The sequence below is a fragment of the Podarcis pityusensis genome (genome assembly GCF_964106645.2).
Source record: "Podarcis pityusensis genome assembly, chromosome: W".
Classification (NCBI taxonomy): Eukaryota; Metazoa; Chordata; class Lepidosauria; order Squamata; family Lacertidae; genus Podarcis; species Podarcis pityusensis.
The window spans coordinates 118,820-130,000 of NC_138045.1; the positions used below are offsets into that span (position 1 = coordinate 118,820).

The 11,181-nt window shown below is 52.5% G+C and overlaps 1 long non-coding RNA gene across 2 annotated transcripts in view; it reads left to right on the forward strand.

Annotated features, from left to right (window-relative positions):
- Positions 1 to 2,423: 2,423 nt before the first annotated feature.
- The window catches only part of LOC308467710, a 9,877-nt gene continuing 1,119 nt past the window's right edge, over positions 2,424 to 11,181 (forward strand). For both annotated transcript variants that reach the window (XR_013981259.1, XR_013981260.1), the window contains exons 1-2: positions 2,424 to 3,032; positions 3,343 to 4,486. This is a non-coding gene — a long non-coding RNA (uncharacterized lncRNA). The remainder of the gene's footprint in view (positions 3,033 to 3,342; positions 4,487 to 11,181) is intronic.

Below are 11,181 nucleotides of genomic sequence, written 5' to 3' on the forward strand. Positions count from 1 at the left end.
GTGGGGTCACTCAGAGGAGAAGATGGTGAAATGCAAACAGGGGACACAGAAAGGGCTGAACTCCTCAATGCCTTCTTTGCCTCAGTCTTCTCCGATAAAGAAAACAATGCCCGACCTGAAGAATTTGGAGCAAATGATTCAGCAAAGGAAACACAGCCCAGAATAACTAAGGAGATAGTACAAGAATACTTGGCTAGTTTAGATGTATTCAAGTCTCCAGGGCCAGATGAACTGCATCCAAGAGTATTAAAAGAACTGGCAGATGTGATCACAGAACCACTGGCAGTCATCTTTGAGAATTCCTGGAGAACAGGCGAAGTCCCGGCAGACTGGAGGAGGGCAAATGTTGTCCCTATTTTCAAAAAGGGGAAAAGAGAGGACCCAAATAATTACCGCCCAGTCAGTCTGACATCAATACCAGGGAAGATTCTGGAGCAGATCATTAAGCAAACAGTCTGTGAGCACCTTGAAAGGAATGCTGTGATCACCAATAGTCAGCATGGATTTCTGAAAAATAAGTCATGACCTGATCTCATTTTTTGACAGAATTACAAGCCAGGTAGATGAAGGGAACGCAGTGGATGTAGCCTACCTTGATTTCAGCAATGCATTTGAGTTTTTGTTTCGTTTTGTTAGTTTAATGTATTGTATTGTATTGTCCTTTTAGTGTTTAAATTTTTGGAAAAGTAATAAATATTATTTAAAAAACACCAATGATTGTAGAATTCTGTCAAAAATGTATAAGATATTGTTGGAATGGCATACGAAAGATGAAGAAGTGAAATCGGTAATGATACAATGGGCCAGAGATTTCGGTTATAATATACAATTTGATGATTGGGAAAAACTATGGAAAGAAAACTTAAAATTTACTGCATGCACGGTGTTAAAGGAAAATGTGATGAAAATGTTTTATAGATGGTATATAACACCAGTAAAATTGGCAAAAATGTTTAAGACGTGTAATAAGTGTTGGAAATGTAAAGAAAAAGAAGGAACGTTTTATCATATGTGGTGGGATTGTAAGAAAGTGAAAAGTTTCCGGGAGATGATATATAATGAATTGAAAAAGATGTTAAAATATACTGTCAGGGCTGCCTCAAGTCTCAGCTCACAAAAGACCAACGCCTTTCTTTTCTTATATACAAAAGTGTTTATTGCAGTTCATTGTTTGCTTCAGATCCGAGGCGCGCAGCCCTACGTCTGCTAGGCTTAGACCGCTGAAGTCCCTTCTGAATCTGTCCCTGCCCTGCACCAGTTTAAGAGGCTTGCGCTGCTCCACCTCTTTCTCTCTTTCCTTTTCCGCAGGGTCTTTCTGCCCGCTGGGGTTTCGCCCCTCCTGGATTCCTCCGACGCGGAATCAGACTGCTCTTGCCCCCTCCTGCGGGCTTTGGGACCTGGCCCCTCCTCCGGGCTCCCTGTACTTCCGCGCGCCTCTACATTTGAACTTGGCGCGCGCCCCCAACCTCTAACTTTCCTTTTGACAGCTACGCTACTCCCTTCACTACTCCCCTCCCCTTCCGGGAGGGTGGCTTGCTCCGACCTCCCTCCTTTCTCTACTGCCGGAGCCGCCTCCCCTGATACACTGGAACCTCCACCCCCTTCGCTGCACTCTGGCGGGGAGGCTGGTCCTGACGCCCAGCTGCCACTTTGGGATCCCCCGCTGGCCCCCTGCTCCTGACAAGTCCCCCCTGGGGCTCCCCTGGCCTTGACCACCGGCGCCCCCTTCTGGGAATCCTCTGATTCGCTGGAAAGACTCATGGAATCTCTAGAGTCATTGTCATCCTCTTCCTCGCTGTCCTGGGATTCATCCCCATCGCTCTCCATCTCCTGCCTACCCTGTGCCTCTGTCCCTGAACCCCTGACATATACGTTTGTAAAGAAACCAGAGGCTTTTCTTTTAGGGATTACAGGAAACGAGATAAGAAGAAAAGACTGTAAACTCTTCCAATATGCAGTTACAGCTGCAAGGATTTTACTGGCCCAGAAATGGAAACAAGAGGAAATGCCGACGATTGAAGATTGGAGACTGAAACTGACAGACTATGCAGAATTGGACAAGCTAACTGGGGAAATTAGATATCTTAAGGACCAAAAGTTCATCAAAGACTGGGGGAAATTTGTAGAATATCTGAAAAATACATGTGATGTGCAAACAACGTTAGTGGGATTTCAAGAAGCACTGTGAAATTTGAGATGTATTGTTATAAAAAATGATAGAAGTGGGAGGGAAGACTAATGACAATACTAAGGAGAAGGAATGCGTAATTAAGAGGTAAAGATGGATGATTGTCAGAGAAGCTGAAGGAAGTCCAAAAAGAAAGAATTTATTTGTTAAAAATTGGATAAAATTGTATATCTGTGTTGTAAATCAATAAAAATTATTATAAAAAAACCACAAGTGAACAGCAGAGAACCGGCACGAGTAACGCTGACACCAAACACTACATACATTAAGCAAAATAGAAACAGGTTCACCACACTTTCTCATCCTGGTCTTCTTTTATCTTCTTCCAGCTGCCTATGGTTGTGAAGGAGATTTACAACCATCTCCACTGGATCCCCGACACCCGCACTAAGGAAGAGACGCTTTCGGCTATTGTCAGCCTAGCCACCAAGCGCCTACAGCCGGTCATAGACAGCCTGTTGGACTGCTCAAAGGAGTGTGATGAGTAAGTTTTTGTGATGTGAAAATGGGGAGGGCTAGATTTAAGGGGTTTCTTAATTTATATTTATTTATATTGAATTTCGTACTTGCAAAAAATTGTGCTCCAAGTTGTGGTTTCTTTCTTCGCTAATGTATGTGCAATATAAAGAAAATATCAAAGGCCTGACTTTTTTTAAGAAAAGGAAAAATGAAAAATTCTGTTTTGAAAAAATGCAGAAGTGCCGCAGCGATCTAGAAGGCGTTGGTCACCGATCCGTATTCCAGCGTCAAGCTGCTGAGACCCCTCCTGAAAAGGCTGCAGGATGAAGACCCCAAAGCGGAAGTCACTTCCAGGCGACGCAGCACTTCTCAAATGCCAATGGCGGTACGAAACCACTCAGTTTCTCTCTCCTGGATTGTTTTGAATGGGAGCTGGATGGGGCTGGGGGTTTCTTGCTGGGAGGGGGGTGCATCTTAATAAGTGGTCCATCCTGTGAGCACCTGCTTTGTATGCAGAAGGGCCCCAGCATCTCCATGTCGGGGAGTCCCTCGCCTGAAACCCTGGACAGCCACTGCTAGTCACTGTAGACAACACTGAGTGAGATGGACCGGGGCTCTGAGCCGTGTCTGAGTCTGAGATCTTGATCTGATGATGACCTCTGCTGAATGCTGTTCTCCTCTCCTTGTCCCTCCAGGCTACCAACGCTCTGTGTCATATCCTGTCGTTCCCTGAGGCTGCAGGTATCATGAAGAGCAAGTTCCCTCAGCTGCTGTTTGCACTTAGCACTCAGATCTGTTTTGTCCATGAGGCGAGAAGAAGAGGTTTGAGGGCGACAAGTCTAATCCCGGAGCCCTCTTCGCATCTCGATCGTCTGACGTGAGGGACCTGCTAATGCATTTGGGGGGGCCCTCCCTTCTCTCTCTGACCCATAGCGGTGATGGCTCAGCCCTCCCCCAAGAGATAGGCTTCATTTGGACATGGAGGTTCTGCTTAGGTTAGATAGCTAGGAGACCCAGGCTTCCCCAACCCCTGTGCTCTTCAGTCGCTTTGGACCACAACTCCCACCAGCCCCAGCCAGCACAACGGGGCTGAAGATGGGAGTTATTGTAGCCCAAAACATCTGAAGGACACTAGGATGGGAGAGGATGTTGGAGACTCTCCCGCACGATGGGCTGATTTGGGTGTGGTGGGACTCACGTGTCATGAAACCTTAAGTCTCCATCACAGCCGAAAGGTTGCCGCTTGTGCTGGAAACATGGGGGAGGCTGCAGGGGGTGATGGTTGGGGTTGGACTGCAAGATGTCAAGGACCTAAAACTCCCCAGATGAACCTACCCAGACCTTGTGCTCATCATCGGAAGCCCCTCTTCATGTGCCTCCTCCACACAAGAAGGGGCCTTTTCTGTGGTGGCTCCCCATTAGTGGGTTGCTCTCCCCAGGTAGGCTTGCCTGGTGCCTTTAGATGCCAGGCAAAAATGGTCCTCTTCAATCAGGCCATTGGCTGATTAACTTCCTATGCCCTTTCAACTGTGTTTGTTGGAGGGAGAGGAATTATTGGTTTGCTTTGGTTCTTGTTTTTATTCTGTATTTTGTGCTTTTTAACTTGCATTTTTATGTTGTGAACTGCCTGGAGATCTACGGGTGAAGGGCAGTATACAAATTTTAAAAATATAATATTATGAATTCCTTCACTTGACTCACGACCACTGTGCAGGCCCTGAAACAACTGATTGGGCGTGTTGAATACCTTGACGAACTTGAGGTTTTGGGGTTGCAAAGCTGCTGGGATATGCTGTCAAGTCCAGAAAGCTTTTTCAAAGGCATTCGTCTTCTGGCAAGGTAAGAAGGTGAAAAGGACTGGCAGGTGAGGCATGAAGAGCAAGGCCTGCTTTCTGGGGAAATGGGGATAAAGTTCTTATTTATTTCAGAAAATGTACCATATTGTTCACTGTCAGGGGTTCAGGGACAGAGGCACAGGGTAGGCAGGAGATGGAGAGCGATGGGGTTGAATCCCAGGACGGCGAGGAAGAGGATGACAATGACTCAAGAGATTCCATGAGTCTTTCCAGCGAATCAGAGGATTTCCAGAAGGGGGCGCCGGTGGTCAAGGCCAGGGGAGCCCCAGGGGGGACGTGTCAGGAGCAGGGGGCCAGCGGGGGATCCCAAAGTGGCAGCTGGGCATCAGGACCAGCCTCCCCGCCAGAGTGCAGCGAAGGGGGTGGAGGTTTCAGTGTATCAGGGGAAGCGGCTCCGGCAGCAGAGAAAGGAGGGAGGTCGGAGCAAGCCACCCTCCCGGAAGGGGAGGGGAGTAGTGAAGGGAGTAGTGTAGCTGTTAAAAGGAAGGTTAGAGGTTGGGCGCGCGCGCCAAGTTCAAATGTAGAGGCGCGCGGAAGTACAGGGAGCCCGGAGGAGGGGCCAGGTCCCAAAGCCCGCAGGAGGGGGCAAGAGCAGTCTGATTCCGCGTCAGAGGAATCCAGGAGGGGCGAAACCCCAGCGGGCAGAAAGACCCTGCGGAAAAGGAAAGAGAGAAAGAGGTGGAGCAGCGCAAGCCTCTTAAACTGGTGCAGGGGAGGGACGGATTCAGAGGGGACTTCAGCGGTCTAAGCCTAGCAGACGTAGGGCTGCGCGCCTCGGATGTGAAGCAAACAATGAACTGCAATAAACACTTTTGTATATAAGAAGAGATAGGCGTTGGTCTTTTGTGAGCTGAGACTTGAGGCAGCCTTGACAGTAAGTCCCCTCTCACAAACCGCAAAATTTTTTTTTTGCAAAGCTCACCATGACTACTGAGGAGCAGATAACGACCCTGCAAAACGCAGTCGCTGAACTCTCCGTTGCAGTACGGGTCTCTCAGAAGACAGTTGCCGAAGCAGAAGCGCGATGCCAGGATCTGCAAGCCAGGTGGGATCAGGCGTGCAAAGAGGGGTTCCCGGGGTCCAGATCAGAGGGAATCGGACTCGGACGGAGGGGGGGCAATTTAGTAGCCCACTTCGATGGGAACCTGAAGCATTATCCCAATTTCAGAGCAGATGTCGTATACGCGCTGCATTTGCTTCGAAAAGACTTCAAAGATGAGGAGGAGAAAGTAGGCTTTATTGTGTCCCATTTGCATGGGGAAGCTAGAACCTGGTTACGCAATTTGTGCCGCGAAGATGGTCTTGCCCGCAGGGACTCTGACGAATTTATCAAAGCCATGGACGCTTGCTTCCAATCTACCGTTGACGTTGATGTGGCGCGCCAGGAGATGCATGGATTGCGGCAGGGCAAGGCTACAGTGCGTCAGTACCATTCTCGCTTTTTTGCATTGCTGAATGTGCTGGGCTGGGAAAAGGACTCCCTGGCAGTGAGAGACTTGTTCTGGGAGGGGCTTCATGGCTCAGTAAAAGATGAGCTGGCTAGGGGAGACAGACCTCAAACCCTAGCAGACGTCGTGCAGAGGGCACTCACGATAGGGGTGCGCCACGAAGAACGCCCTTGGCACAGTGAGGAGGGGCGTCACGTCCGCCCACCAGCTAGAGCGCCTCCTTTTCTTCCCAGGGACCTGGGACGTACAAATCCCTCGCCTATGCTGAAGGGAGGGGAGGAACCAATGGAGCTGGGTGGTGCAAAGGCTCAGACAGCTGCCGGAGCCTCAGCGTCCGGAGCAGTCAAGGCGAAGCCTCCTAGAGGGACCAGGAAGTGTTACATCTGTGACAGTGCACAGCACATGGCTAAAGAGTGTCCTCAGAGGCTTCAGAAGCACACTGCAGCCTTAGCAACAGTAACAGGGGAAGCGTTCCAAGGAGAACAGTTTCAGGGAAACGAGAATGCCTGGCTGGAAGCAGAGATGCTGGGGCTCCGCCAGGCAAGTCAGTGAAGCAGTCCCCAGCGCTTTTGCAGCCTACAGACCCCTTGCCACCCAAGCCAGTGGTGCAGCTCACTGCTACTCTCCAGCTACCTAATGGACTCACCCTGGAAGTCCCCATTACGATTGACTCAGGGAGCAACGCAGACTTCGTGGGGATGCAGTTCATCAAGCAGCATCGCATAGCGCTACTACCAGCCACGCTGCCTCTGAACGTCGTCACGGTAGATGGCAGGAAGTTGCTGGGTGGGCAAGTGGTACAACAGACGCCACCCATGCTGCTGAAAATTGGGAATCATCGCGAGGTCATCAGTTTCAATGTCACCCAACTGTCAGACACGCCTATAGTGTTAGGCATGAGTTGGCTGGATAGACACAGCCCATCATTAGCGTGGTACCAGCGGCAGCTCACCTTTGGCTCGTCCTACTGCGCACAACATTGCATCCAGACCGGCCAGGAGAAGGAGGGCCAGGAGGAAGGGCAACAGTTGCATCTAGGCATGGTGCAGGCAGTGCCCCACAAGTACAAGGGGTTTTTGGAGGTCTTCTGCGAAAAGGAAGCTGACCAATTACCACCCCACCGGCCCTACGACTGTGCAATTGACCTCTTACCAGGGGCGACGCTACCGACTGCGAAGCTGTATTCCATGTCTGAAGATGAGATGCAGGAACTCAGGGAGTTCATAGATCACAATTTGAAGCGGGGATTCATCCGAGAATCCAAGGCAGTGGGGGACAGTCCTGTGTTTTTCGTGAAGAAGAAAGACACGCCCCAAAAATGGCTCATTGTGGACTATAGGGCCATAAACTCGATGACAAAGCCCAAGGCCTTCCCCATGCTCAAGATTGACGACCTGCTCGCGACGGTGAGGAAGGGGAGGATCTTCACCAAGTTGGATCTACGCGGAGCATACAATCTAATACGCATGAGGGAAGGTGACGAGTGGAAGACGGCCATGTTCACGCCGCTGGGCACCTATGAATACAGAGTTATGCCGTTTGGTCTCCAAAATGGCTCCCACTGTTTCCAAGCATTCATGCACCACGTGCTAGCAGGACTCCTCTACAAGAAGTGCGTATGCTTCCTCGACGACATTCTGATCTTCTCAGAATCGCAGGAGACTCACGAGAGAGACGTAAAGGAGGTCCTGCAGAGGCTACGGGAGCACAGACTCTACGCCAAACTGGAGAAGTGCCAGTTCGACGTGACGGAGGTGGATTTCCTGGGCTACCGGCTGTCCGACAAGGGATTAGCCATAGACAGCGCCAAAGTCCGCGTGGTGTTGGACTGGAATAGCCCGTGCAATCGGAAGGAGGTCCAGAGGTTCGTCGGTTTCGCCAACTTTTACCGCAAGCTCATCAGGGGTTTCGCGAAAGAGACGGCAGCTATCACGGACACCCTCAGTTCCAAGAAGAAAAAGTTCACCTGGACGGACCAGGCGGAGCAGTCCTTCAGGAGACTTAAGAGTCTCTTCGCGTCCGAAGACCAGCTGCTACACGTGAATCCCAGCAGGCCCATGCGGGTTGAGACTGACGCATCTGACAGAGCAGTGGGGGCCGTCCTCTTGCAGGAAGATCCGCAAGGGAACTGGAGGCCCTGCGCTTTCTATTCCCGGAAGCTCAGCAAGTCGGAACAGAACTACACCATCTGGGACAGGGAGTTGTTGGCCATCCACGCGGCTTTCAAGGCGTGGCGGCACTTCCTCATCGGAGCCAAGCACACTGTGCAGGTCCGCACGGACCACAAGAACCTAGAGTATTGGCGCACGGCGAAGCTCCAGAGCCAGAGGCACATGAGATGGGCGGAGTTCTTTGCGGATTTCGATTTCCGGATAGAGTATATCCCGGGAGACAACAACGTCATAGCGGATGCGCTCTCCAGGAAACCGCAGTATCTCGAGGAAGCGGCACCAGTGGCAGCCAGGCACATTTTTGCACCGCAAGCGTGGGCGTGCGCTTCCGCCGCCGTGGACCTGGACGCGGTACGACGCGCGCTACAGACGGATCCGTTCGCACAATCCAAGATGAAGGAGGTGCGAAGAGGGACAGCAAAGGACGGCGAATTCCAGATACGCGACGGCCTGCTGACCCGCAAAGGTGCTCTCTACGTGCCGGGAGACGATCTCCGCGTGAAGGTTTTACAGCAGTTACACGACGCACCCAGCGCGGGTCACTTCGGCAAAGAAAAGACGGCGGACTTAGTAGCCAGAGACTTTTGGTGGCCCCAGATGCGGGGAGAGGTCGCGGATTACGTCGCCAGGTGTGACACTTGTCAGAGGTCCAAGCCAGTGCACAAGAAGCCAGCGGGATTGCTGGAACCGCTGGAGACGCCACTACAGCCGTGGGAAAGGGTGGCGCTGGACTTTGTTACTGATCTGCCCAGTTCGCGGGGCAAGACGGCGGTGCTTGTGGTTGTAGATCTGTTCACCAAGATGGCGCACTTCATTCCTTGCGCAAAGGTGGCAACAGCGGAACAGACCGCCAAGCTGTTCATAGACCACGTGTTCCGGGTGCACGGCTTACCGCGGTCCATCCTGTCCGACCGGGGTCGCCAATTCATTTCCAGTTTCTGGCAGAAGCTCCTGGGCATCCTGAATGTCAAGATCAACTTAGCGTCGGCGAGACACCCGCAAACCAACGGCCAAGCGGAGAGGGTCAACGCCATCATGCAGCAGTACCTGCGATGTTACGCCAATCAAAAGCCTGCAACTTGGGTGGACTACTTACCGATGGCCGAGTTTGCCTACAACAACACGAAGCACGCGTCAACGGGGGTGACACCGTTCTTCGCCAACAATGGGCGACATCCCAGAACCTTCCCGGCGTTGGAGACAACGACGCAGGGGGAGTCGCAGGGAGCTGAGCATTTAGCAGCAGAATTGCAGGAGGTCCACGAGGAGCTACGACGGCACTTGGAACTAGCTAAACACGCCTACAAAGTGCAGGCAGACAGGCACAGGAGGGCAGGAGAAGACATCCAGGTGGGGGACTGGGTATGGTTAGCAGCCCAGGCGGTGCCGGCCAAGTCGTTAGCTAAGAAGAAGCTAGGACACAAACAGCTAGGGCCATACCAAGTTGAGGGCAGGATCAATCCCGTAGCTTTTCGGTTGACCCTCCCAGAAGATTCCCGAATGCACCCGGTCTTTCATAGGTCGGTGCTTACACCCTAAAAGGCCCCACACAGATTTCAGGAGCCAGGGACGGCACCAGACCCACGTAGAAAGTCACCGGGGGGGGGGAAGTCACCAAGGACCCCGACACTCAACGAGGTCACGGAAATTCTGGACTCGAGATGGGGGGAGGAGGGAATGGAATACCTCCTCGCCAGGGAAGGTACCCCGGCCAGCGCCAACAGTTGGGTGCCAGATTATGCTCTGGAGGAACCTCTTCTTAAAGACGAGTTCCATGCACTCTTCCCACACAGGCCCATGCCAGCGGAGTATTTTGACGACTGGCTTTTTACGCCCACACTTTCAGGCAGCACCTTCCGGGGGTTCTCCTCCGCAGAGGAGACCACGCCGGAATCGAGCCCTCCAAGGGGATCGTGCTCGGGGGTGGACACGGACCGCTCTTATTGGTGGGACGATCAACCAGAAGTGGGGTGGCGAAGGGGGCCTTGGCAAGCAGCATCGCCTGAAGTAACAGGGGGAGGGAAGGGTTTGGATGTGTTGGGGGAGGACCCCGGTTTCGAGCACTCATACACTGAACTGGAAGCAGAGGAGATCGACGTTGACGAACTGTATCCAGCATCTACCCCCGCTACAACGGAGCTCCCGGAACCTGCGCCCGAGCAGCGGGAGGGGGGAAGGGGGGGCTTTGAGGGGGGGATGGATGTCAGGGGTTCAGGGACAGAGGCACAGGGTAGGCAGGAGATGGAGAGCGATGGGGATGAATCCCAGGACAGCGAGGAAGAGGATGACAATGACTCAAGAGATTCCATGAGTCTTTCCAGCGAATCAGAGGATTCCCAGAAGGGGGCGCCGGTGGTCAAGGCCAGGGGAGCCCCAGGGGGGACGTGTCAGGAGCAGGGGGCCAGCGGGGGATCCCAAAGTGGCAGCTGGGCGTCAGGACCAGCCTCCCCGCCAGAGTGCAGCGAAGGGGGTGGAGGTTTCAGTGTATCAGGGGAAGCGGCTCCGGCAGCAGAGAAAGGAGGGAGGTCAGAGCAAGCCACCCTCCCGGAAGGGGAGGGGAGTAGTGAAGGGAGTAGTGTAGCTGTTAAAAGGAAGGTTAGAGGTTGGGCACGCGCGCCAAGTTCAAATGTAGAGGCGCGCGGAAGTACAGGGAGCCCGGAGGAGGGGCCAGGTCCCAAAGCCCGCAGGAGGGGGCAAGAGCAGTCTGATTCCGCGTCAGAGGAATCCAGGAGGGGCGAAACCCCAGCGGGCAGAAAGACCCTGCGGAAAAGGAAAGAGAGAAAGAGGTGGAGCAGCGCAAGCCTCTTAAACTGGTGCAGGGGAGGGACGGATTCAGAGGGGACTTCAGCGGTCTAAGCCTAGCAGACGTAGGGCTGCGCGCCTCGGATGTGAAGCAAACAATGAACTGCAATAAACACTTTTGTATATAAGAAGAGATAGGCGTTGGTCTTTTGTGAGCTGAGACTTGAGGCAGCCTTGACATTCACTCTATAAGATGCAATTTTCCCCTCCTAAAAAGTAAGGGGAAATGTGTATGCGTCTTATGGAGCAAATGCAGG